Genomic DNA, 25,751 nt, shown 5'->3' on the forward strand with positions numbered 1-25,751 from the left:
GGAGGAAATGATTGTTTTTGAGGGTGGAGTCTGTGGACTCTCCTTTTCTCAAATCCCCCCTCCTCTGAGACATTTCTAGGAATTGTCCAACCTCTCTTTTGTAATCCCCATGTCCTTTCCCTATTTCATTCTTCTCAGCCATTCACCGACCTACTTTTATCTGTGTTCTATCTTCAGCTACTGTGAAGCCCAACTGCTACACCACACTGGCTTTCATAGTGTAGCCGCTGTGGAACAATAGCAAGCAGCCAGGCCTAGCTAAGTTATAGAACTCAAATGGTGCAAAGTCATGCAGCAGTTGCCTAGGGTTGCCAACCTCCAGGTGGAACCTAGAACTATTCCAGAATTACTATAGACAATGGTATATTGGGAGCCCTGGAAGACATGGCTGCTTCAGAGCGTGGCATCTATGGCATTATATTTGGCTGAAGACTCTCCCCTCTTTAGAACCCAGCCTCTATAGACTCTACCCCAAAATCTCCAGGTATTTTCCAAACCGGAGCTGGCCTTGCAACTCAGGGCTAGTTCCAAAGAATCTTCCCTCAAAGGCCAAAAGACTACTGGAAAGTTTTAGTCCCAGAAATTAAAATCTGGAATAACTGTAGTTGCCTAGCAACAGCCACTGAGGGAATCTTTGCTTAAAGCTACAGGCATTTCTTTTATTTTTGTTTTTAAGTTGCCCAGGGTCCGCCCCCACCCCCCACCCGGCTGGTTTTGTTTATTGGTTTTAGATTTCACATTTTTCTGCAAACCTAGGGACATTTCATAGAAAGATCTGTCTTGCCAGTTCACTGCTCCAGTCACTGAATTTAAGTCTCCAAAGATATCCTGACTTCACGATTGGAGTATAAAATTCCATTTCCATACAGGTATTTTTCAGAGTTAAGCCTACCAGTTCCATAATGCAGCGCATCATAGAGATGTGTATGAAATATTAAGTCTCCAAAATTCATTCTGCTGTGACACTGCTGGAGAATCTTTCTCTTGTGATAACATCTGGGGCATAAATTACCTTGAGAAAGGAGTGAATAGTCAGAACAGAGGGAGAACTTTTCTTCTTTTCATTCAACCAGTGGAAATCCACAGCTTAGGCCTGGGAAAATGGAAAACATCATTGGTGATGGAATTCCTCCCATGGGTTTTGTACATGACTATTCTAATATCTGCTGGTTATTTTCACGCTGAGCATTTATTTTGTAGCTGCAATTGTGCAGGGCTGCATTTTTTCTCTGTTATCTACAGGAAGAAGATTACATTTAGCTATTTGAAATCCCACAGCAGTGTCATGCAAACTGAAAGCACCTGTTAGTTCAAATGATGTTACTAAGGCTTTCCTCACTAAAATAATGCCATGGAAAAGCGATAGGCTGATGTGTCCTCAAGGGAGGCAGATATCTGTTGAACACAGCTTGTTTATCAGCATTTGAGTGACCACAAAACTGACATTGTCTACAATAGCTCAGCATGACTGTAAGAATTCCTGGACAAAAAAGCCTACCAATTCAGTTCATTGTACTTGAAAAATCTTGTTACTTGTCTTTTAACTTTTGTACATTCTCACACACATGCGTACACCGCATTTCCCATAGAAAATGGGGGTGGGAAAGGAAGGAGGAGAATCAGTCTAGATCAGGGGATGTCAGTGGGACATCAGTGTTTCAAAGATCTAGATCGGGGGTAGTCAAATTGCTGCCCTCCAGATGTCCATGGACTACAATTCGATGGCAGGGGCTCATGGGAATTATAGTCCATGGACATCTGGAGGGCCGCAGTTTGACTACCCCTAGATCTTTGAAACACTGACGTCCCATTCACACGTGGCCCCCATGAGTAAATTTCATATGCAGTATTGGAGCTAGTCTTTAGCTTGTGTTCCACCCCAGAGGTCAAGGCCACCACTTATGGGGTCAGGTGCTAGGGACAGTTGGCGAAGAACCCTGGGGTGGGGTGTGTGCCAATACTGCAATTGACTTGCTGCCCTCCAGTTCCTTTGCCCTCCAATCTTGGTGCCCTCCTCTTTGGGCAAGTCAGGTAGCCAGTAGGAGTGGTCAACAGCGATGCAGATGTTTCCCTCAACAGGAGACTAAGTGAGTGGCTGGATGTGGCAGGGGCTGGCTGGCGACTCGAGGAGCAGGGAGGCAAAGCATCTTGTGCTGATGCTGTCCCTAACCCAGGGGCTGGTTCTTAGCATTGTCAGTGGTTGCAGTTCCAGACAGCAGACAGGTAGGCGCAGCCATGCCGCTTTTCAAGAGTGTAGCCAGCAGTGGCAGCCATGTTAAGTATTTATGTCCTGCTTATCTCCCAGGAGAGACCCATTATAACAAGCACCATATAACGAAACCAGCAAACGAAAAGGATCTGTCCAAGATGAGGCTGGTGGATTCATTCGCTGTCTCATTTGAAGACAGACGTTGCGAGCCATGGGGAAACAAAGTGCCAGAAAGACCAAGGGCTCACACCTCTGGCTCAAGTTTATAGGGTGCTTGGAAATTCTTGGCAAAGGTGTTAAACATCTGGCAAGCTTTTCCTCACTGGTGGAAGTTGGGGAAGAACAGGTCAGTTCATAAGTGTGATCAAAAGTCTTGCTGCTGCATCCCCTCTGAAGCCATGGTATACACTGGAGGTTGTATGCCAGGCTGCAGGCTGGAGTTTGAGCCAGAGCAACTTGCCCCATTTCTTCCTGCTCCCGCACAGAAGAGCATTTGTGCTCCTGCACAGGAGACAGGACAGTAAAGTTCCCAGTGCAGAAATGGTCAGAGAGGGAGATTTTAACTGGTGGGCTGGATAGCATGGAAAGAGATGGTTCTTCAGGTACTTTTGCCTTTTAGGGTCATAATGTTAAGAACCAGCACTGTGAATTTGGCCTGGGAACTGATGGGTACAGATCTTTCAGAATCAGCCTGAGCCAAGTCGTTGCTAGAAAGCACTGTGCTGTGGCCAGATTCCAGCCAGAGATGGCATTACTCAGCTCAGTAAATTGGCCCATGCTTAATTGCTTAGGCATCCTCTTTGCATCTTCCCAGACCAAACCTACCTAGCACGCCAGCTGGCATTTACTTGCTTGTTGACTAGTGGGATATTTGGCCTTTTTGGGGTGAAGTCTCTGAAACTATCTATGGTTATATTGCACACATGTTATTTCAAAGACACGTCATATGTTTTCAAGGAGAAGCCTAGGCCTTTTTTTGCAGGTAATCCACTATTATTCAAACAGGGTATGTTTATTCTAGATTTTTGGCCAGTTTCTCAGGTGGTTTCATTTAATTTTCCAGCTTTCAGAAGTCATTTGAACAATTCCGAAATCCTCTAAGGTCCCGCTGTACTGTTATTTGCCTTTTAGAAGTAAGCCAGGTGTGGTGATGGGAGATAAGAAACTACAGGGAAACGAGCCCATGAGGAATGCTGCTGCTTCTAAATACAAAACTGAATGTCCTTGACATAAAGAGACTTTCTCCCAACTGCAGTTAGGCCACTCATTTTATAGTAAGACCTCAAATACATTATTTAAAACTAAATTGGCTTTTTCTGACTCAAGCAGGTACGCCCTCTCAAACCCTCCAGGAAAATACAATGAGGTAATTGCTACCATTGTGGGTAACCATTGCTGATTTTTACCCCAAGTGTCTTGAGTTTGGAAAGCTACACATAAATGAGCCCCTGTTGGTCCAATTCTGCCTTAATTTTGATTAGAGTTTCCAGGAGCAGAGGGGATACAGATACATCTAATGCCACAGGGCCGTATTTAAATACTGACAAATGTTCCAGCTTGTAAGCATTGCCATTCTACAGAAGGTTACAAACTACACCTAAACCTCAGCTGAGAAAATGTCACAAACAAAAAAACAAAACAAAACAAAAAAAACCTCATTGTCATAATCTATCCACTGGTCCAGTGTAAAAATCCAGTTATGAGTCCAAGCCATCCACTAAAAAAGGGTTCTTCCCGGTTTTTAGATCTGAATTAGCTCATGTTAATTTAGAACAATTTAGAACTGCGGCCCTCCAGATGTCCATGGACTACAATTCCCACGAGCCCCTGCCAGTGAACGCTGGTAGAGGCTCATGGGAATTGTAGTCCATGGACATCTGGAGGGCTGCAGTTTGACTACCCCTGATTTAGAATATGAAAATGGATCAAATAGATATTGTCATATCATTATACGCCATTGTTTTCTAGTTGTAGAAATTGCAGGAGAAATGGGATCCATTCTAACATAAGTAGACACTAAGGTATTCCACTTAGAGAGAGATACCAGAAAAGAGGCATCCAAAAGTGCTCAAGTCCAACTGCAAGGAGAAACCCCAATGAGTAGTACAAGTTAACTACGATGCCTGATATATAAACTAATATGAGGGAAACCAAATCCTCCTCCTTTGAATGGTTGTTGTATCCTCTTTAAAGAAATCTAAGAAGGTGAGGAACCCTACATAAATTTCGGAAACTATTCTTTTTATGACTATATCTCCAAGGTAAATAGAAAGGAATTACACGTAAAAACAAATAATCCTAAATATAATATTCATGTTGAGTATATTTACTTTGTCCAAATCTAGATATATCATCAAATAGCTTGTTACAATTTAGACTAGTCATCTGCGTAATATCTCTAGAAATTACTATTTCATGATAATTAATGACATTTATGTACCAGGGGTAGGCACAATCCAGAAAATTCTGGTTTGGTTTGCGGTGTCCCCAAATCTGAAGTTGACATGACCTTCCCATGAACTGGTTTCGTTCAGGCCATTCCATTTCACTTCTACCTGCTTCCGAGCCCTGGAGATACTGCCCAAAAGCTGATCACCAGACAGACAGTTCCTGCAGGATCAGTTATATGGCCGGGTATGTGGGACAGCTCAAATTACCCCATACAAAGCCTGACAAACAGCTGATCCCAGTGAGAAACTTCTTACCCCAAGATCACCTCCCACCCCTCCCCCCATCCTGACCTGGCTCTTCTGACTCATCAGTCAGAGGAGTCAGACCAAGATGGGTGTGGACAGGAGTAGCCAACTGCAGCAGGGTAAGGGAGCACACACACAGAGCTAACATCTACCACTTGACCTATATTCCCTGATCCAGACCTGGCTCCTCTGACTAACAGGGAGAAATTATTTCTTTCTGCTATGCCATTCTGTTCTGAAGTAGATGGAATGGAGAGTTGATGTTTTATTCCTTCTTTAGTCAAGTAGTCCTTCACGTCATATCCCACATATTCTTCTCCATTGAGACCGAGAATGAACAGGTCAAAAATTGTATGATTAAATGGATGCAGAACTTAAAATGAAATATTTCATTAGATGAATGGGAACTATTTGTGGGGGCAAAACTGTAAAACACACTAAATGACAGTTATCAAGAGAAAATTGGTATAAAGTGTTCTATAGATGGTATATAACACCTAGACTAATTAGCAAAATGTCTAAAGAATATGATGATGTAAAGATAGATGTAGATGTTGGAGATGTGATGAGGTGGGTTCTTTTTATCATATGTGGTGTTGTGAAAAAAATATGAAGTTTTGGATAGAAATCCATAGTATCTTACAAGCAATATTGAATATTAAATTTCCTCTGTATCCCAATTATATGTTACTAAGTGTAATGCCAGATAAAATTCCTCGAAAGGCCAAAGATTTCTTCTTCCATGCAACTTCTGCAGCAAAAATAGTAACAGCAAAGAACTGGAAACAACAGGAGATACCAAAAATAACAAACTATTTAAATAAACTTGGAGAATTATCTAAAATGGCCAAGCTAATCAGTCTAATCAATTGCAGACCAGCAGAAGAATTCAAAGAACTATGGCATTACTACACAGACTATATAGACAGACAGTAAACAAATGTATTTGTTGAATATGGGTTAACCATAACCATATGAAGGTTCAATATTTCTGTATTCTTATTTTTTCTTCTTCTTCTACTCTATTCTACATTTTATAAAAATCAATAAAAGCTGGTAATTCTAGCATTTTAAAAAATGAATTAATATACAACAATTCTAATTCCAACCAGACTGCTTTTGCTGTTTGATTCTAAATGGCTTTCAAAACATCTCTATTAGTCAAACTTTTGATCAGGGCTCCTCTTGCCTTCTGGTTATGAGAATCCTAGGTCTTCTCTCCTGCCTGCTGATCACCTCCCAGTTGGAGGTCTTTAACTGCACATCACAATTCCATCTCCAGGGGGTGATTTTTCATTGTCTCCTTCCCTGTCAGGTATTTGCCTTCAGTAAGCCTATCCAGTAGGTAGTTGTTCTGAGTGTTGCAGAAAACTGCCATTTTCTGTTTCTTCTCTTCTTTGCTATCAAAAACGACCTACCTTTGATTTCACACTCTCACAGGTTCACTCTGGGCTTGTAGCCCTGCTGGCAAAGTTTAAATATGTGAGAGAGTAAAGCACTAAACTACCTAAAAGAATAAAACAGTTTTAGTAAGAAGAGAAACAAACTCTGTATAGAAAGAGGAGAGAAGAGAGTCCTAACTGTTCCATTCTGCATTCCTTCTGTTGTGAAGGCAAGTAGGGAGGAAGTATGCTCAAAGGAGCAGGAAGCCTCTAACTGAACCAGTCAAGACACAGAGGAGATTATTTGACAATATCAGAAAATTTCTCACCTAAATATGTTAACTACACATCTTCTATGATGCCCCCTGCAGGACATCCCCATATTCTGTTCAATCATGCATATTACTGATCTTGCATATTCCAAAAGATATGGTAAGGGAGACACAGCAAAACAGCTTAAAAGAAACTTCAATTTACTTTCAGTTATTTCTAGAGCCTGACTCCAGAAGTCAAACATTTCCAGTTAGCCATTCAATCAAGAGCATTTGCAACCAGAGGCTACTTGGCTAGCAACTACACTGAATGCAAAGTTTCTCAGAGCAGTCCATGTTTCAAATTATTTTTTAATTATATGATGTCCCTGACTGAGAAGACGCTTTTTTGTGAACAAGGGGTTTGATTTTTGAAGGCTTTATTTATGAAAATTGAATAAATGTTGGTTGCGAAGCAAAGGAAAAGGGGTTACCTCAGCACCATGAAGGTGAACAGCTATGGCTTCTGGACCTCTTTTTCGAAACTGCCACAAATGACATTATTTTGTTTATCAGATTTTTATACATCAATGATAGGCAGGTTAGGCACCACCTCTACCTAAGAGTAGCCAATGGGAGCTGATGGAATGTTGATGAGAGAGGCAGATAGTTCAGTTCAGAGTCAGGCAGCTTTGTGCTGACTGGAAAAGGTCAAATGGAAATGAAAGTAAAGAAGGCAAATGAATCTTGGGCTGTATCAACAGATGCATCATTCGACCCCCAAAGGGGTCCCGATCCCCAGGGTTGAGAACCACTCTTTTAGTCCAATGTTTTTAAATTCAAGTTATAAGCATTTGTGTGCATGTGCAGCTCTTCAGATACATTGACCCATAGTTTGTCTAATCTGAGTCCAGCTATGAGGTACACTGTAGGGTGTAAGCACACCTTTCAGCATATTTGATCTTTGAGTGACACCAGCAGAGCCGTCATAATCAGATCTACTCAGAATTCTGCTCAGGCCTACTCAATGGAGCTTACTTCCAAGAAAGGGTTCATAGAATTGCACCATCAGCAAGCTATGCAGATGGCTGTTTGAATGTTGGCCTCTTTTTGATACCCATCCGCTGATAACATGCTTTGCATGCTGCCTTGCCCAGGGACAACCGAAATGCAAAGCCTCATTACAACTGTCTCATATTAATTTATAACTGCTCAGAGACTCACACAAAAGTAACATGCAGAAGAAACTCTTTCCACTTACACAGCACTATGTTACAAAACAGAGTGGAGAAGACATTTATATCATAATATGAAGCAGATGTAAAATGGTGGTCGTCCTGTTTAAATGTCAAACAGACCCAATAGAGATGCCTTGTATGGTCAGGGAACGTTTTTTATATACTCGCACACATTTTGTTGGAGCAAAACATGTATACAAATAATCTGTTCTGTAAGTACTTTCCTGACCTGTTTCACATTTCTGCCTTGGGCTTTTTAACGTCAATGTTAACGCTATTTTGAAAGCAGCACAATAAGAACTAGATCGAGCCTTCTCATTTTAAGAATAAATTATTTCAATGGCCAGGCATGTGAACGACAAATCAAAGTAAAATACAGATGTCAGTCTCTGAAGACTTGCTCTGGACTTTATGGGAGTTATGTGGCTAAATGCCATGAAACTGTAAATCCAAGGGGACAGTTATGCCTCCTGTATCTTGCCCTTCGCCATGATGTGCATTCAGACATAATTCATTCTCTTCATGATTGGTATCTGAGAGATTTACAGGATGCAATTCTGGTTGTCATGAGGTAATGGTAACAGTTGAAGTAACATCTATCCAGGTGGTTTTGATATATAAAACGTGCAGAGGTTCAAAAATTCCTTGCCCGGGAATTTGACAGAAAATCATCTCGAACACAATCCACAACTGATACTGCGATGTGCATGGCAATTAGTCATAGTTATGTTGCCATTTCAGCTTTGAAATGCCCTGTTCCAGTCCCCAGGTGTTTCCTAGCTCCTCGTGACACAGTTTATGCAACAATATGGACGCCTTTTGTGCACTTGAAATATTCTAGTTATGCATCTTCTGCAAGAACAGGTGTACTATCTCAGAAGGATGGATAGGTTTTGTATAATAAACACAGTCTTTTACTTACAGATGCAACTGTTTTAGGACGTATTCATGCAAACTGACTAATGGCATTCCGCAGGAGAGCACAAATGCATTAAAACCCTTCCGCCCCATGTCTGCCACGATACTTGCTGCCAAATTTTTTATTTATTTCAAACTTTTGTATGCACACGTATACCTCAAACAGTAAGGATATACGAACGCAAAGGAGGAAAAGGTGTTGTACAACATAATTGTGTTTGTTGAGAACAATAATGCATTACAATGTATGTAAGATAGAAAATATTTTTCGTGTCTCCTTCGTTATAGTTTTAAAGGCATTGTCTATAAATTACAGTAGTTCTTACTAATTTTGGGGTATGATGACAATCAACATTTTAGGTTTCAACCCTCTTAACTAATCTATTTTGCAACTATATCACTCGTTTCATCATTACTGTGCATTTAATATTACATAGTTTTGCCACTTTGAGATATGCATTAGATTAGAACCTTGAACAGATAATATGCCATGCTTGCTTATTTTTTTATTTACTTATTTGCTTACTTGCTTATTTAATATACCGCCTCCCTTGCGGCTCCCTTACATAAAACTTAGGAGAACATAAAGATAAATACGTTATAATCCAGAGTAAAATCAACTGAACAATAGTGATTTCATAACAGTAATACAAGAGGTTTCATAACAATTCATAACTAACAGTTTCAATGTTTTATTTGTTTGTTTGTTTATTTGTTTGTTTATTATTTAAATGTATATTCCGCCACCCACAGCAAGCCATCTCGTGGAAGATCACAATGTTAAAAACCCCACATAAAACATTGAAATCCCATATGTTACAACAACAGGCAGTAAAAATCCAGATCCCTCTTCCCAACGGCACGACTACCTCGGTGTGCCAGAGAGTCCTGTATGCCAGAGCAGTGGTCCCCAACATTTTTATCACCGGGGGATGGTCAACGGTTGACAATTTTACTGAGGCCCAGGGAGGGAGGTAGTCTTTTGCTGAGGGATGTCGCCGCCACCACCTGAGCCCCTGCTCCACTTGCTTCCCTGCCAGCACCCCTGACTGGCTGCTGGGGGGCACTGACAGCAGCAGCTATGCAGTACCACGCCGAGGGGGAGCCCCAGCCATGGCGGCCACTGAAGAGCACCAAAGGTGAGCCGGCGGCAGAGTGGCAGGGCAGCCCCCAAGGCAGCAGCCGGGGAGGAGGATGAGGAGAAGGATGAGGAGGAACCGCGGCCCGGTACCGACTGATTTACGGACTAGTACCAGTCCCCGGACTGGGGGTTGGGGACAGCTGTGCCAGAGCAACCAATATGATGGCCAACTTTGCTTAGCTTCTGACTTCTTAAAAGGTTAGGCCAGCCTGGGCTATCCTGGTAAGGAACAGCAAGGCCATACTATAGCCAAGTCTGCCCAACAGTTAAATGTGGAAGCATCTCCAAGGCTCTACTGGGATCTAGTCTAGTAGTTCTGCAGGAGGTCATCATGGCTCCCCTCTGAAGCTCTTCCACAGGCAGAGGTGTTATTCAGTGTATGCATACAATCGCACACCCCCGGACCACTCTCACTGCTAGAACAAGTAGAACAATGCTTTAGGATGCTTAGGGCTAATCCTGCGTTGAGCAGGGGGTTGGACTAGATGGCCTGTATGGCCCCTTCCAACTCTATGATTCTATGATTCTATGATTCTAAGTAATGAAACCACTGCAGGCTGGGGATTCTGAACTCCTCAGAGCTCCTGCACCGCCCAGCTTATAGGACTGAAAAGCAGTACCTTATTTAGGGTTTCCAATATGAGCATTCCTATTTATTTATTTGTTTATTGATTTACTTACTCAGTATTTACTTACTCATTCATTCATTTACTTCTTGAGTGATGCTCGTGGGCCAGCCAGCTGGTGGTTTGCAACAAAGGAATAAAGCACTGTAAACATACCCCAACAACAATAAAACCCACCCCATCCCCAACAACCCTATTTGGCCTAACTGATTTTACCCAGTCCCATGTCACCATGAATAAGGCTGTGATGGCTAGATGTTTCAAATATAACGGTTAGACGTTTTTGGAAATGGGGCCACATGGACCTCCCCCTCCCCCAAACGCCTGGCAGAAGAGCTCCATTTTGCGTGCCTTGCAGAACTGTGATAGTTCCTCCAGGACCCTCAGCAGTTCCAAGAACTCATTCCACCTGGTATGGGCCAGGACTGAAAAGGCCTTGGCCCTGGTTGAGGCCAGGTAATCCTTACATGGGCTGGGGATTTAGAATTCCAGGAAACAATATTGTGACACTGTAAAGGTGAATCTTGTGGCGCAGAGTGGTAAGGCAGCAGACATGCAGTCTGAAAGCTCTGCCCATGAGGCTGGGAGTTCAATCCCAGCAGCTGGCTCAAGGTTGACTCAGCCTTCCATCCTTCCGAGGTCGGTAAAATGAGCACCCAGCTTGCTGGGGGGTAAACGGTAATGACTGGGGAAGGCACTGGCAAACCACCTCGTATTGAGTCTGCCATGAAAACGCTAGAGGGCGTCACCCCAAGGGCCATACATGACTCGGTGCTTGCACAGGGGATACCTTGACCTTTACCTTTAAAGGTGAATCATTTTATTGGGGAATACCATTTCATAAGCCATTGTCTAATTCAGCATGAAGACCTGACATTCCACATATATGTTGTATAATACACTTTCCATGTGCTTTTGAAATTGGGTTTTCCTGTGCAAAACAGGAAAATCTAAAGGGTATTGCAAGTGTATTATCCAATGTGTGCAGAACGGGCAGTTTTTAAGGTCACAAATCTTGGTTAAACTTAAAATTGTAACCCACAAGCATTAATCACCAGAGACAGATTAAGATGAGTGTTGGTCTTTCCTTATCTCTACAGAGCAAGAGCCCAGTAACACCTTCAAGATGAACCATGCCACAATTTTTGTTAGTCTTCATGTTGGTCTGGCCATCTTGCGTTTATCACCGGAGTTGCAATTGCTCAGGATTTCCAGAAGATGGAGATGCAGCACTTCAGTTGTGCTGATTCCCTCAGAAGGTAGAAACAGGGCGGTGAGGACTGAGAGATGTCATGCTGCTTGCTTTTCTGTTTGCTTTTTTTCTTTTTTCTCCTTGGGGGAAAAAAAAGAGAGTGCTACTTTGAAGAATTCACAGTGCAACACAACATTGATGCATTAGATGGCTATCAGTGAATGACAATGATTACACTTATGAGTAAATTCAGTTTCATTCTCAAACATGAAGGGGGGAGGGGGGAGGCCAGTACTAGACTGACCTGGTTCCCCAGATTGTTCCACCCTATGCCCAATTATCCATCCGTTCCCTTCTGCTCATCCAGTGGGCCTGTATGGGAATAGTTTTTTAATCGCCATCATTGTGACTCAGTCATTATTTTAATGGGGTTTTAATGGGGAATTTTAATGGTTAATATATTGTATTTGTTTTAAAACATTGTGAACCGCCGCGAGCCGGTTTCCGAGAGCGGCGGTCATACAAATCAAATAAATAATAATAATAATAATATTTTGTTCATTGATGTTACTATTTTGAGATTCTAATATACAAATGTTCCCCTTCCAGGCTTTTCTAGCAGTTCTAAAATGTCCACAACATTCCAACTGAGTAGGTGGTATAAAAGTATTGTTTGGAGGTACTTTTTTGAAGGAAAGCTGCAGGAATGCATCCATTTGCATTGTTTTCCTCACAGTATTTGGGGTTATGTGTTTTGCAAATTTCAACTTCCTTGTTGATATTAGGGTAGCCAGCCCAGAAACCACAAATTGGCAAGAGATTGTGGGATGGAGACCTAGTGAATCAGTCATGTCCTCTTTCAAAACCGAAAGTCACATCACTGCAGGGCTCTAGGGGTTCCCTGAAACTCTATGGCAAAAACATAGAGGTCAGAGAAGTTTCTAAAATGTCACATGATGCAATGATGTCACTTCCAGGTTCCTACCCAGAAGTAACATTGTGGCATTTCATTATGCCATCCCCCTCCCTTTTCGCTATTATGCAGTGGCCAAGGGTGATGTGGAGCAGGCATTTGGAAACTGTAGCTTGTATGGAAGCACTTTGATTATTTGGGGGTACATCCTGACATATCCTACTTCTGGACAGAGATACAGATATTCCATTTTTAAAAATCTCTGTATTACTCTGTATTTTGGACTACATCAGTTCACAAATTCCGTTTCATCAGCTGCACACAAACTCCTTTACCATGCTTGAGTCCCTGCTTTGAGAAGATGTACAAATATCTGTTTTCATACTTTGTTAATTCAATTTGAGACTCAATTGGGGACTCACATTGGAAAACCAAACTATTTTTAGAAACATGTATTTCCTTCATTTTTTTTCAGAGTCAGGTTTCAGACTTCGGAACCGTGTTGTACTCCTGGTATGTCGCTTCAAGCATGATGAGGATTCAGGATCCCTCTTTTATAATCCACCGGGAGTCCCTCAAGAGCAGAGCAGGCCCGGGAAGCAGGGAGATGTGTGGCCACCACCAGCAGAACTCTGAGGCTCAGGGCTGGGCATGTGAGCTCTGCTGGCACCAGTGCCCCGCTTCCCACCCTTGGCTAGTCCCAGTCTGTGGTGGAGATGGTGGGAGCCCCAAAGGTAAGTATGGGGAAGGGAGGGGGGAAGCTGTGTGAATCTGGGGGCCTTTTCGCACGGGGATCTTTGTTGCAAATTGTTTGCGAAATGAAAAATCGCCATTTAAAATAGTGGAATTCGTCGTTATGCATACCTGCCTTTGTAGTGGAATCAGTTGCATTTTTTAGCGTTTCCCACAGGCTTCCGGTCTCGGCAGAAATCGCTAGAAAGGAAGCGCTATTGCCAAGCTCGTCCCGCCCCTGGCCGTCAAGCAGCCAATGGGCAGCCGTTAGCATGCTCCCAAACAGCCCCTTTCCCTTTAAGAAAGGTTTTAAAAAAAAAAAACCGACCCATAGCAACGAATCTAGGTAGATTCGTTGCTACGGAGAGACCCATCCAGCTGCCTAACGTGAGCTGTCGTTTGATTGTATGATCGTTTGCACGCTGCCTCGAGTGATAAAAAAAAAATCCCCCCCCCTCTCACGGTCCCGATTTTCGGCTGAATTTATGTGTAAAAAATAAAGGGACTTTATTTCAGCAAATGGGCTTTTATGTGGTTTGTGCTTAGTGACTAAAGGTGAAGGACTGAAGCCAGGGAAGCCTCTAAACAGAAAGAGGCTCGCTGGTGCGTTTATCCCCGCTCGCTCGGAGAAAAAAAAATGGCGATCGCTTCGCCGGAAGTTTGGAGGAGAGAGCCAGGGGGAGGGACTTTGAAGAACCAGCAACAATGGTAACGCACAGGTCTTTAGCGCTACTGTTGCAGATTGGTTGCAGGAGTGTATCGCTATCCGGAGGGTGAATCCACTTTTCTGGATTCCCCCGAAAGCGCTACAACGAAGCGCTTTTTGCGGGTCGGTTTCAGGATTGCTGCAGATTGTCTACGACGTCGTGGGTTATGGCAAATTAGTAGCGTTTCCAATTAGCAACCATTGTGCTATTTTGAAGCCGTGCGAAATGGCCCCGGGTGTGTATGCGTTTGAGAGGCTGGAGAGACCAGGCACAAGGTTGGGGAAGTGACAGGTAAAGGAGGCGATGGCAGGGAGTAGTGGGGGAAAGACGTCTTTGTCTGTGTGTGTTTTTCAGAGAGAGAGGGAGGGGGACAGACCAGGACGGATCTCGGAGAAGTGAGTGGTAATGGGGAGGGGCAAGGGAGGAGTGGGAGAAAAGAATCTCTTTCTCCATATGTGTGGTGCCAGCCCTCCACCCCCCCCCCAATCCTTATGAAGAAGAAGACTCCTCTACCAGGAGTCTCAAAACAGCTTACAATCACCTTCCCTTTCCTCTCCCCACAACAGACACCCTGTGAGGTGGGTGAGGCTGAGAGAGCCCTGATATTTCCGCTCAGTCAGAACAGCTTTATCAGTGCCCAAGGTCACCCAGCTAGCTGCATGTGTGGGAGGAGCGGGGAATCAAACCAGGTTCACCAGATTAGAAATCTGCACTCCTAACCACTACCCCAAGCTGGCTCCCTTATATGGATGTGTTCCACATAAGGGGTGAGAATCCTTGTTGGAAGATTGATTTTCTTGGCCCTGTTCCTCTGTCTTTAATAGTAGTCTGTGGAGGTTTGGCAGACCAGGTTTTTCTTGACAGAACTTAATTCTTTCATCTCTGCAGTTGTTATCGTTGACTCAAGCCCCACATTCTGAGGTAGCAACCAGAAGCACCAGAGATACATTTCAAGGAAACATCCAAGTGATCTCTAATATCTGGCTGCATTTTGTGTGTGTGTGTGTGTGTGTGTGTGTGTGTGAGAGAGAGAGAGAGAGAGAGAGAGAGAGAGAAAGAGAGAGATCATTCCTGCTACCTCAGATAGTATCTTTCATTTTCCAGGGCGGGGAACACTTGGCTCAGTGGTTTGAATCCTGACCATGAAGTCCAATAGATGAGAGATCTCCAGTAGGCAGGAATTCCTGGCTTATTGACTGGTAAATAAAGACATGAAAAATATAAGATGCTGTTTTATTTAATGAAGCTGCCTCTTTACAAACACTAATGAATTGGTCAATAGTCTTATTTTCTGCAAGTCATCAGGGGTTGTCCAACAGTCTGTCCACAAGTTTTTTTTTACTATAGAAGAGCAACAAGCTTTAGAGATTAAAAACAATCGTTTTTAGTTAGATGGATATAAATGATAAATCTGAATTAATAAGTAATGATCTAGATTCAGAGTATAAAAGACTGGAAACTCGGTATTCACTGTAATTAGGGTGATATGACTGTTCTTCCTCCTCCTCCTCTGTTGTTCTTTCTATATTTCATTTCTTTTTAAATCTTTATCAAAACTGCTAATAAAAAAAATTCAAATGGAAGCGAACATCCAGTGGATGGATTCCGTGGCTGTTGGGGGTTGCTTGGCAACCGCAGCAACATCACCAAACATTCCGAGCCCTGGTATCTGGAGAGGAAAGCTCTGGAGGGGAAGCAGGAGGAGACTGGGGGCCCAAAACAGCCCAGGAAAGGACCCTCCCTCCAGATCTTCACGTCCTCCGATGGAGGAGGAGTCTCCAATGACAAGCCCAACTACTGGAAACTCACCACCAATACGATTTAGCCTGGCTGGGCAGTGGTGGCTTTAGTGCCCTAAGGCCTGGCCCCCTGACAGCAGCAGCCACTGCACAACTGTGACGCACCTTGAGGTGGCAACTACCCCACAATGTAGCCAGACGGATCACAGGGAAGAATAGGAAAGGCGGGGTGGGTGGGTGAAGACAGGGCAGCAGATGCAGGTAGGTTGGCTGGGGAGTGGGAAGAAGGGGAAAAAAGGAAAGAGTTCTGTGCCTTTTACAGAAACTTTTACAGGTTTTATAGTTTTGAGTTCTGTTTTCATAATGTTCTGTATATATTGTATACAGAACATTATCTTCAGTTTCCCAGGGCAGAAAGATGATTCATAATTTTTCAATAAGATAAACAAATAGGGGCAGCCAAGGAACCAGAAAGGGAAGGGAGGTGCTTGTAGAAAAAGGGTGATTAGGTGAGCTATATATTTGTCAGGTATTATATATTAAAACTAAGGCACAGAAATGACACAAGATGTTGTGAGTGGAGGTGTTAATTTCCTTGGCCTCAGCTACTGTACTGTAGACTGCGACCTCATCAAAGGCGGCCATGGTGCCTCAGGGACACTGTTATGCTTAGGAGCTCTTGTGGCATCACAGTCACAGCTCAGCCATGGGGAGCTTGTGATCTAGGGGGACGCACAGCCCGATTGAGAGCATGGCAGCCTCAGGGAAAGTCAGGCAAGCTGCATTGGTGATGAAGAGAAAGCAGAGTGTGATGATTTTGTAATTACCATAGAATAGAGCTATTATGAGATAGTGGTTGGAATATCTCATTGGGGAGGCCTGTGTTTATAGCCAGTCTCTGTCACTTGGCCTGCACTAGTCTCCAGGGTAATTGGAAGGGGAGCAAATTGCAGGGGGCCAAAACTACCATTGCTGTCCATCTCCAGACTATAAAAATCAGCTAGTCCACCCCCCACCCCCCAACTCCTACCATCCAGTTCCCTGTATAGCCCAAAGCTACTCACAGGGTTTATTTTAGCAGTCAGAAGCATTAATTGTCAATACCCTCCTCTTCTCCTGGGTGCTGTGTTGCTGGTTGCAGAGGTCCAGCACTGGACTCACTGAAGGTGAGCACAAACACTCTCCTTGGATGGGGCGGGCAGAGGAGGCAGGACATTGCCTCAGAGTTGAGAAAGCAAGTGGATGTAGCTGGATCCTGGCGTGGGCCTGCTTCCTCTGTGCTCTCTCACACAGGCACACATGCCAGTAACAAGGGAGTGATTGCTGGTCTTGCTGCATCTCACAGCATGATTGGTACTGAGTATGGGATATTTGACCAATAGAAAAAAGGCATTCCAATTGCCAGGCAAATCCCTCAGATTGCCTTTTTCATATTGGTGGAACACACCCATGCTCCGGGCCAATCACCTCCTGTTTTAAGGAGTGCATCGTCGGAACCGCAATATGGCTTTTATTATGTGGAAAGTTGTGGTGTACTAGAGCCTCAACATATTGGAACAGTGTGATCAAAATTATATCAGATTGTTTGGAAATAGAGATGCTTGCAAAACCAGAAATTGTTTTGCTGAATTACTTATCTGAAATTCATAGAAATTCTCTCTATAATTCTTCTTACGATAATAACTGCAAGAAAAAACTTTGCCAGATGTTGGAAAGAAAAGAAGTCTCCTGATGTAGTATTTGGTTTAATAGAATCATAGAGACATATTTACTAATTAAATGGTTATCAGAACAATCAAAATGCAGAGGGACTGGAAGAAGTATGGAATCTTTGTATTCCTAAAAAGGAGACCTTATTTAAAAAGATGGTTTCTAGTATCTAATGAAATTTGTCTCTAAAGGAAATATAGGAGCATTAGTAGGAAACAACAATAACAACAATAATGAATATTAATAATCATGATGTAATATAATAATGACTATAAGGTAACCATGTGCTGTCATTTACATGAGGTTGGATTCTGTTATTTGTACATTATTTTAAATATTTTTATTTATGTGTTTAATTTATTATTATATTTATATATTACCCTCTCTGTTACATATATGTTCTATATGTTTTCTTAATGGATAAGGTATTATGTATCCATCACTTGATTTTAATCTTAAAGGGAATTTTTATAAGAGGATATATAGGTAATATATGATGTAGAATACATTGGGCAAAATGTATAAAAATGCCAGAAACATGAACCAGGGGCACTTTGGATACAAATGCATGAAGATTGTAAAGACTCATCTTCAAACAAAACCAGAAGTATTCTTGTCAGGATTGATAGAGAAAAATGTAGAAAAGATCCATGGAACTTAGTTCTTATATATAACAGCAGTGCAACTATTGTATGATCAGAAGTGGAAAACTACAAATATTCCTATTTTAGAGGACAGACAGATGAAAATTAGAGAATTTGCAACCAACACTTTATTGTCTGGGGAAAAATCAACAACTTCTTTTATTACCAACTGGAAGCCTCTTATATACTTCTTGTAATATACAGATAAAAATGACTTGATATCTGGTGGCTTTAGAAACTAAAAACAACAGTTGCTGTAATTATTTTAAAGTTATACGGGTATAAATGATGAATCTGAATTAAGAAGGGATGACCTAGAACAGCTTTTTTCAACCTTTTGACCATGGAGGGGCCCCTGAAATAATTTCTCAGGCTTCAAGGAGCCCCAATGGTGGTGTCCACTGCCCACGCCTCCCTGCCACGACCCTTGGAAGTTCCATGTCATCAGGAGTGAAATCACCACCCAAATAAACAGGCAGGCTCAAGAAGGACTGAGAGCAGGATAGACAGGGGGTGTTTAAGGTGGGGGTCGGTGTGCAGGCCCTGCCCCTTCCCGACTACAGAAACAAGAGATCTCACTCAGGCTCAAAAAGTGGCCAGGTCCCTGGCTTGTGGTTGAGTCCATATAAGAAGGAGAGGAAGGGTTGCAGACTCCCTGTGGAGGGCCTGTGGACCCCTGGGGGGGGGCGGTCTGCAGACTGCTGGTTGAGAATCCCTGATCTAGAGTAGGGATTGCCCGAGTCTCAGAAAATATTGTCATGAGGCTGATATTTCTGTTCTTAGTGTTTTCATTTTCTTTCTTTCCCCCTCTATGTTGCTCTTTCTATATTTTCATTTCTTTTTTCATCTTTCTCAAAACCATTAATAATATTTTCCCCCAAAGGAAAGGGAATGCCCAGTGGATGGATTCCGTGGCTGTTGGGGGTTGCTTGGCAACCGCAGCAACATCACCAAACATTCCGAGCCCTGGTATCTGGAGAGGAAAGCTCTGGAGGGGAAGCAGGAGGAGACTGGGGGCCCAAAACAGCCCAGGAAAGGACCCTCCCTCCAGATCTTCCCGTCCTCCGATGGAGGAGGAGTCTCCAATGACAAGCCCAGAAGGAACTATAAGAAACTCTCTACCAATATGATTTAGCCTGGCTTGGCAGGAGTGGGAATAGTGCCCCTAAGGCTTGTTCAGGAGACAATGATGGGTAGAAAGGGGGGGGGGGTGAAGACAGGGCAGCAATTGCAGGTAGGTTGGCTGGGGGGTGGGAAGAAAGCAAAAAAAGAAAAGGGTTCTGTGCCTTATGGGTTTCATAGTTTAGATTGGTGTTTTTATAATGTCCTGCATATTTTGTAGGCTGCCTTCATTTTCTCAAGGCAGAAGGATGGGTCAGAAAGATTTTCAAAGCAAATATGGGCAGGCAAGGAACCAGCAAGAGGAGGCAGCAGGGAAAGGATGTACAATTGGAAATTAGGTGATGAGATGATATATATAAATTAACTAAAGCACAGAAATGACACAAGATGTTGTGAGTAGAAATGTTAATTTCCTTGGCCTCAGCTTCTGTGATGTAGACTGCGACCTCATCAAAGGCAGCCATGTTGCCTCAGGGGACACTGTTAGGTTTAGAGGCTTTTGTGGCATCACAGTCACAGCTCAGCCAAGGAGAGTTTGTGAGCTGGGGGGGGGGGTTACAGGGGGTTACACTGCCAGCTCGAGAGGATGGCAACCTCAGGGAAAGGCAGTCAAACAGCACTGGTAATGAAGAGAAAGGAGAGTGTGTTGAATTTGTCATTATTGTGGAGCTATTATGAGACAGGCGGGAATATCCCTTGGGGTTCATAGCCCCAGTCAGGAGGCTTGGCTCTGGGAAGCTTCTGTCACTTGAACTGTACTAATCTCCCGGTTAATTGAAGGAGGAGTCAATTTTCGGGGGCAAAAATCATGTATGCCACCCCAAACTCCAAGGAGGAAGGGAAGGATGGCATTGTAACCTATTAAACAGGAATTAATGTATTTTGGTGTGCCAAATATCCAGCTCATTGGGGACTCTTTCAGGAAGTGGGAGAGGGAGTGAAAGAGATGTTGGGTGGGCTGAGTTGAAAATGGACCTGAGTTCTCAGCCTGGTTTCTAAGTCTGACTCATTTTTCGCCCACCAGACTGAAATAAGCTTGAAGATAAAGATGGGCAGAAGAGGAGAAGAGCTGAAACAGAGAAAAGGGTGATGTATAGATGGGAGATGAATACAAAGATCAGGTCTCAGATGACTTTGAGAGGACTTGCTGTGTGGGATGCAACAGTCAGAAGAATGGGATGAACTTGGCTCACAGAACCTGTTGTCCCTTGGCAAACTGGTGGAGATTCACTGATGGAAGCTTGCCGGTGATTGAGGATGGGTGAACTGTGAGACTGTGAGAAAGTGAAACCTTGGGAGACAATCCATCCTGATGAATGGAGCCTATTTCTGTAGGGATCCACAGCAAAACAAAATCAGAGTCCTGTGGCACTTTTAAGGCCAACAAAGATTTATTCAAGGGGTGAGCTTTCGAGTGCAAGCACTCTTCCTCAGACTTCCTCAGAGTGCTCAGATGTTATATATGATTGGCTGATTGGTGTATGAATGGGGGGGCGATTGTGGGTGTGATTGTGATGGACTGAACGGGAGTGTAAATGTGATGAACTGAATGGGAGTATGAATGTGATGTTATATATGATTGGATGAATACTGTATGAATGGGGGTGCGATTGTGGGTGTGATTGTGATGGACTGAATGTGATAAAGTGAATGGGAATATGAATGTGATGTTATAGATGATATAAAGATGATTGGCTGAATTGTGTATGAATGGGGGTGCGATTGTGGGTGTGATTGTGAGGTACTGAACGGGAGTGAAAATGTGATTAATTTAATGGGAGTATGAATGTGATGTTTTATATGATTGGCTGAATGGTGTATGAATGGGTTTGCGATTGTGTGTGAGATTGTGATAGAGTGAATGGAGTGTTAATGTGATGAACTGAATGGGATTATGAATGTGATGCTATAGATGATTGGCTGAATGGAATATGAATGGGGGTGTGATTGTGATGGACTGAATGGGAGTGTAAATGTGATGAAGTGAATGGGAGTAAGCATGTGAAAGTCTGAATGGGTATGAATGGGGGTGCGATTGGGGGTGTGATTGTGATGGAATGAATGGGAGTGTAAATGTGATGAAGTGAATGGGAATAAGCATGTGAAAGTATGAATGGGTATGAATGGGGGTGCGATTGGGGGTGTGATTGTGATGGAATGAATGGGAGTGTAAATGGGATGAAGTGAATGGGAGTAAGCATGTGAAAGTCTGAATGGGTATGAATGGGGGTGCGATTGGGGGTGTGATTGTGATGGAATGAATGGGAGTGTACATGGGATGAAGTGAATGGGAGTAAGCATGTGAAAGTCTGAATGGGTATGAATGGGGGTGCGATTGGGGGTGTGATTGTGATGGAATGAATGGGAGTGTAAATGGGATGAAGTGAATGGGAGTAAGCATGTGAAAGTCTGAATGGGTATGAATGGGGGTGCGATTGGGGGTGTGATTGTGATGGAATGAATGGGAGTGTAAATGGGATGAAGTGAATGGGAGTAAGCATGTGAAAGTCTGAATGGGTATGAATGGGGGAGCGATTGGGCGTGTGATTGTGATGGAATGAATGGGAGTGTAAATGGGATGAAGTGAATGGGAGTAAGCATGTGAAAGTCTGAATGGGTATGAATGGGGGTGCGATTGGGGGTGTGATTGTGATGGAATGAATGGGAGTGAAAATGGGATGAAGTGAATGGGAGTAAGCATGTGAAAGTCTGAATGGGTATGAATGGGGGTGCGATTGGGGGTGTGATTGTGATGGAATGAATGGGAGTGTAAATGGGATGAAGTGAATGGGAGTAAGCATGTGAAAGTCTGAATGGGTATGAATGGGGGTGCGATTGGGGGTGTGATTGTGATGGAATGAATGGGAGTGTAAATGGGATGAAGTGAATGGGAGTAAGCATGTGAAAGTCTGAATGGGTATGAATGGGGGTGCGATTGGGGGTGTGATTGTGATGGAATGAATGGGAGTGTAAATGGGATGAAGTGAATGGGAGTAAGCATGTGAAAGTATGAATGGGGGTGCGATTGGGGGTGCGATTGGGGGTGTGATTGTGATGGAATGAATGGGAGTGTAAATGGGATGAAGTGAATGGGAGTAAGCATGTGAAAGTCTGAATGGGTATGAATGGGTGTGCGATTGGGGGTGTGATTGTGATGGAATGAATGGGAGTGTAAATGGGATGAAGTGAATGGGAGTAAGCATGTGAAAGTCTGAATGGGTATGAATGGGGGTGCGATTGGGGGTGTGATTGTGATGGAATGAATGGGAGTGTAAATGGGATGAAGTGAATGGGAGTAAGCATGTGAAAGTCTGAATGGGTATGAATGGGGGTGCGATTGGGGGTGTGATTGTGATGGAATGAATGGGAGTGTAAATGGGATGAAGTGAATGGGAGTAAGCATGTGAAAGTATGAATGGGTATGAATGGGGGAGCGATTGGGGGTGTGATTGTGATGGAATGAATGGGAGTGTAAATGGGATGAAGTGAATGGGAGTAAGCATGTGAAAGTCTGAATGGGTATTAATGGGGGTGCGATTGGGGGTGTGATTGTGATGGAATGAATGGGAGTGTAAATGGGATGAAGTGAATGGGAGTAAGCATGTGAAAGTGTGAATGGGTATGAATGGGGGTGCGATTGGAGATGTGATTGTGATGGAATGAATGGGAGTGTAAATGGGATGAAGTGAATGGGAGGAAGCATGTGAAAGTCTGAATGGGTATGAATGGGGGTGCGATTGGGGGTGTGATTGTGATGGAATGAATGGGAGTGTAAATGGGATGAAGTGAATGGGAGTAAGCATGTGAAAGTCTGAATGGGTATGAATGGGGGTGCGATTGGGGGTGTGATTGTGATGGAATGAATGGGAGTGTAAATGGGATGAAGTGAATGGGAGTAAGCATGTGAAAGTCTGAATGGGTATGAATGGGGGTGCGATTGGGGGTGTGATTGTGATGGGATGAATGGGAGTGTAAATGGGATGAAGTGAATAGGAGTAAGCATGTGAAAGTCTGAATGGGTATGAATGGGAGTGCGATTGGGGGTGTGATTGTGATGGAATGAATGGGAGTGTAAATGGGATGAAGTGAATGGGAGTAAGCATGTGAAAGTCTGAATGGGTATGAATGGGGGTGCGATTGGGGGTGTGATTGTGATGGAATGAATGGGAGTGTACATGGGATGAAGTGAATGGGAGTAAGCATGTGAAAGTCTGAATGGGTATGAATGGGGGTGCGATTGGGGGTGTGATTGTGATGGAATGAATGGGAGTGTAAATGGGATGAAGTGAATGGGAGTAAGCATGTGAAAGTCTGAATGGGTATGAATGGGGGTGCGATTGGGGGTGTGATTGTGATGGAATGAATGGGAGTGTAAATGGGATGAAGTGAATGGGAGTAAGCATGTGAAAGTCTGAATGGGTATGAATGGGGGTGCGATTGGGGGTGTGATTGTGATGGGATGAATGGGAGTGTAAATGGGATGAAGTGAATAGGAGTAAGCATGTGAAAGTCTGAATGGGTATGAATGGGGGTGCGATTGGGGGTGTGATTGTGATGGGATGAATGGGAGTGTAAATGGGATGAAGTGAATAGGAGTAAGCATGTGAAAGTCTGAATGGGTATGAATGGGGGTGCGATTGGGGGTGTGATTGTGATGGGATGAATGGGAGTGTAAATGGGATGAAGTGAATGGGAGTAAGCATGTGAAAGTCTGAATGGGTATGAATGTGGGTGCGATTGGGGATGTGATTGTGATGGAATGAATGGGAGTGTAAATGGGATGAAGTGAATAGGAGTAAGCATGTGAAAGTCTGAATGGGTATGAATGGGGGTGCGATTGGGGGTGTGATTGTGATGGAATAAATGGGAGTGTAAATGGGATGAAGTGAATGGGAGTAAGCATGTGAAAGTCTGAATGGGTATGAATGGGGGTGCGATTGGGGGTGTGATTGTGATGGAATGAATGGGAGTGTAAATGGGATGAAGTGAATGGGAGTAAGCATGTAAAAGTCTGAATGGGTATGAATGGGGGTGCGATTGGGGGTGTGATTGTGATGGAATGAATGGGAGTGTAAATGGGATGAAGTGAATGGGAGTAAGCATGTGAAAGTATGAATGGGTATGAATGGGAGAGCGATTGGGGATGTGATTGTGATGGAATGAATGGGAGTGTAAATGTGATGAAGTGAATGGGAGTAAGCATGTGAAAGTCTGAATGGGTATGAATGGGGGTGCGATTGGGGGTGTGATTGTGATGGAATGAATGGGAGTGTAAATGGGATGAAGTGAATGGGAGTAAGCATGTGAAAGTCTGAATGGGTATGAATGGGGGTGCGATTGGGGGTGTGATTGTGATGGAATGAATGGGAGTGTAAATGGGATGAAGTGAATGGGAGTAAGCATGTGAAAGTCTGAATGGGTATGAATGGGGGTGCGATTGGGGGTGTGATTGTGATGGAATGAATGGGAGTGTAAATGGGATGAAGTGAAGGGGAGTAAGCATGTGAAAGTATGAATGGGTATGAATGCGGAAGCGATTGGGGATGTGATTTTGATGGAATGAATGGGAGTGTAAATGTGATGAAGTGAATAGGTGCAAGTATGTGAAAGTCTGAATGGGTATGATTGGGGGTGCGATTGGGGGTGTGATTGTGATGGAATGAATGGGAGTGTAAATGTGATAAAGTGAATGGGAGTAAGCATGTGAAAGTCTGAATGGGTATGAATGGGGGTGCGATTGGGGGTGTGATTGTGATGGAATGAATGGGAGTGTAAATGTGATGAAGTGAATGGGAGTAAGCATGTGAAAGTCTGAATGGGTATGAATGGGGGTGCGATTGGGGGTGTGATTGTGATGGAATGAATGGGAGTGTAAATGTGATGAAGTGAATGGGAGTAAGCATGTGAAAGTCTGAATGGGTATGAATGGGGGTGCGATTGGGGGTGTGATTGTGATGGAATGAATGGGAGTGTAAATGGGATGAAGTGAATGGGAGTAAGCATGTGAAAGTCTGAATGGGTATGATTGGGGGTGCGATTGGGGGTGTGATTGTGATTCAATTAATGGGAGTGTAAATGGGATGAAGTGAATGGGAGTAAGCATGTGAAAGTCTGAATGGGTATGAATGGGGTTGCGATTGGGGGTGTGATTGTGATGGAATGAATGGGAGTGTAAATGTGATGAAGTGAATGGGAGTAAGCATGTGAAAGTCTGAATGGGTATGAATGGGGGAGCGATTGGGGGTGTGATTGTGATGGAATGAATGGGAGTGTAAATGGGATGAAGTGAATGGGAGTAAGCATGTGAAAGTCTGAATGGGTATGAATGGGGGTGCGATTTGGGGTGTGATTGTGATGGAATGAATGGGAGTGTAAATGTGATAAAGTGAATGGGAGTAAGCATGTGAAAGTCTGAATGGGTATGAATGGGGGTGCGATTGGGGGTGTGATTGTGATGGGATGAATGGGAGTGTACATGGGATGAAGTGAATGGGAGTAAGCATGTGAAAGTCTGAATGGGTATGAATGGGG

At 43.5% G+C, this 25,751-nt stretch overlaps 1 long non-coding RNA gene across 2 annotated transcripts; it reads right to left on the reverse strand.

Annotated features, from left to right (window-relative positions):
- Nucleotides 1-805: 805 nt before the first annotated feature.
- LOC143819277 (uncharacterized) lies at nt 806-15,899 on the reverse strand. Of its 2 annotated transcripts, XR_013224906.1 has the most exons (5): nt 15,815-15,899; nt 15,084-15,201; nt 11,581-11,793; nt 10,532-10,576; nt 806-1,093 (listed from the first exon to the last, which is right to left on the reverse strand). It is a non-coding gene; the product is annotated as an uncharacterized LOC143819277 (long non-coding RNA). The 2 variants fall into 2 exon arrangements; XR_013224903.1 differs by lacking the exons at nt 806-1,093; nt 10,532-10,576 and having other exon boundaries at nt 11,527-11,793.
- Nucleotides 15,900-25,751: the final 9,852 nt, after the last annotated feature.

This window comes from Paroedura picta, chromosome 1, assembly GCF_049243985.1.
Source record: "Paroedura picta isolate Pp20150507F chromosome 1, Ppicta_v3.0, whole genome shotgun sequence".
Taxonomy (NCBI): domain Eukaryota; kingdom Metazoa; phylum Chordata; class Lepidosauria; order Squamata; family Gekkonidae; genus Paroedura; species Paroedura picta.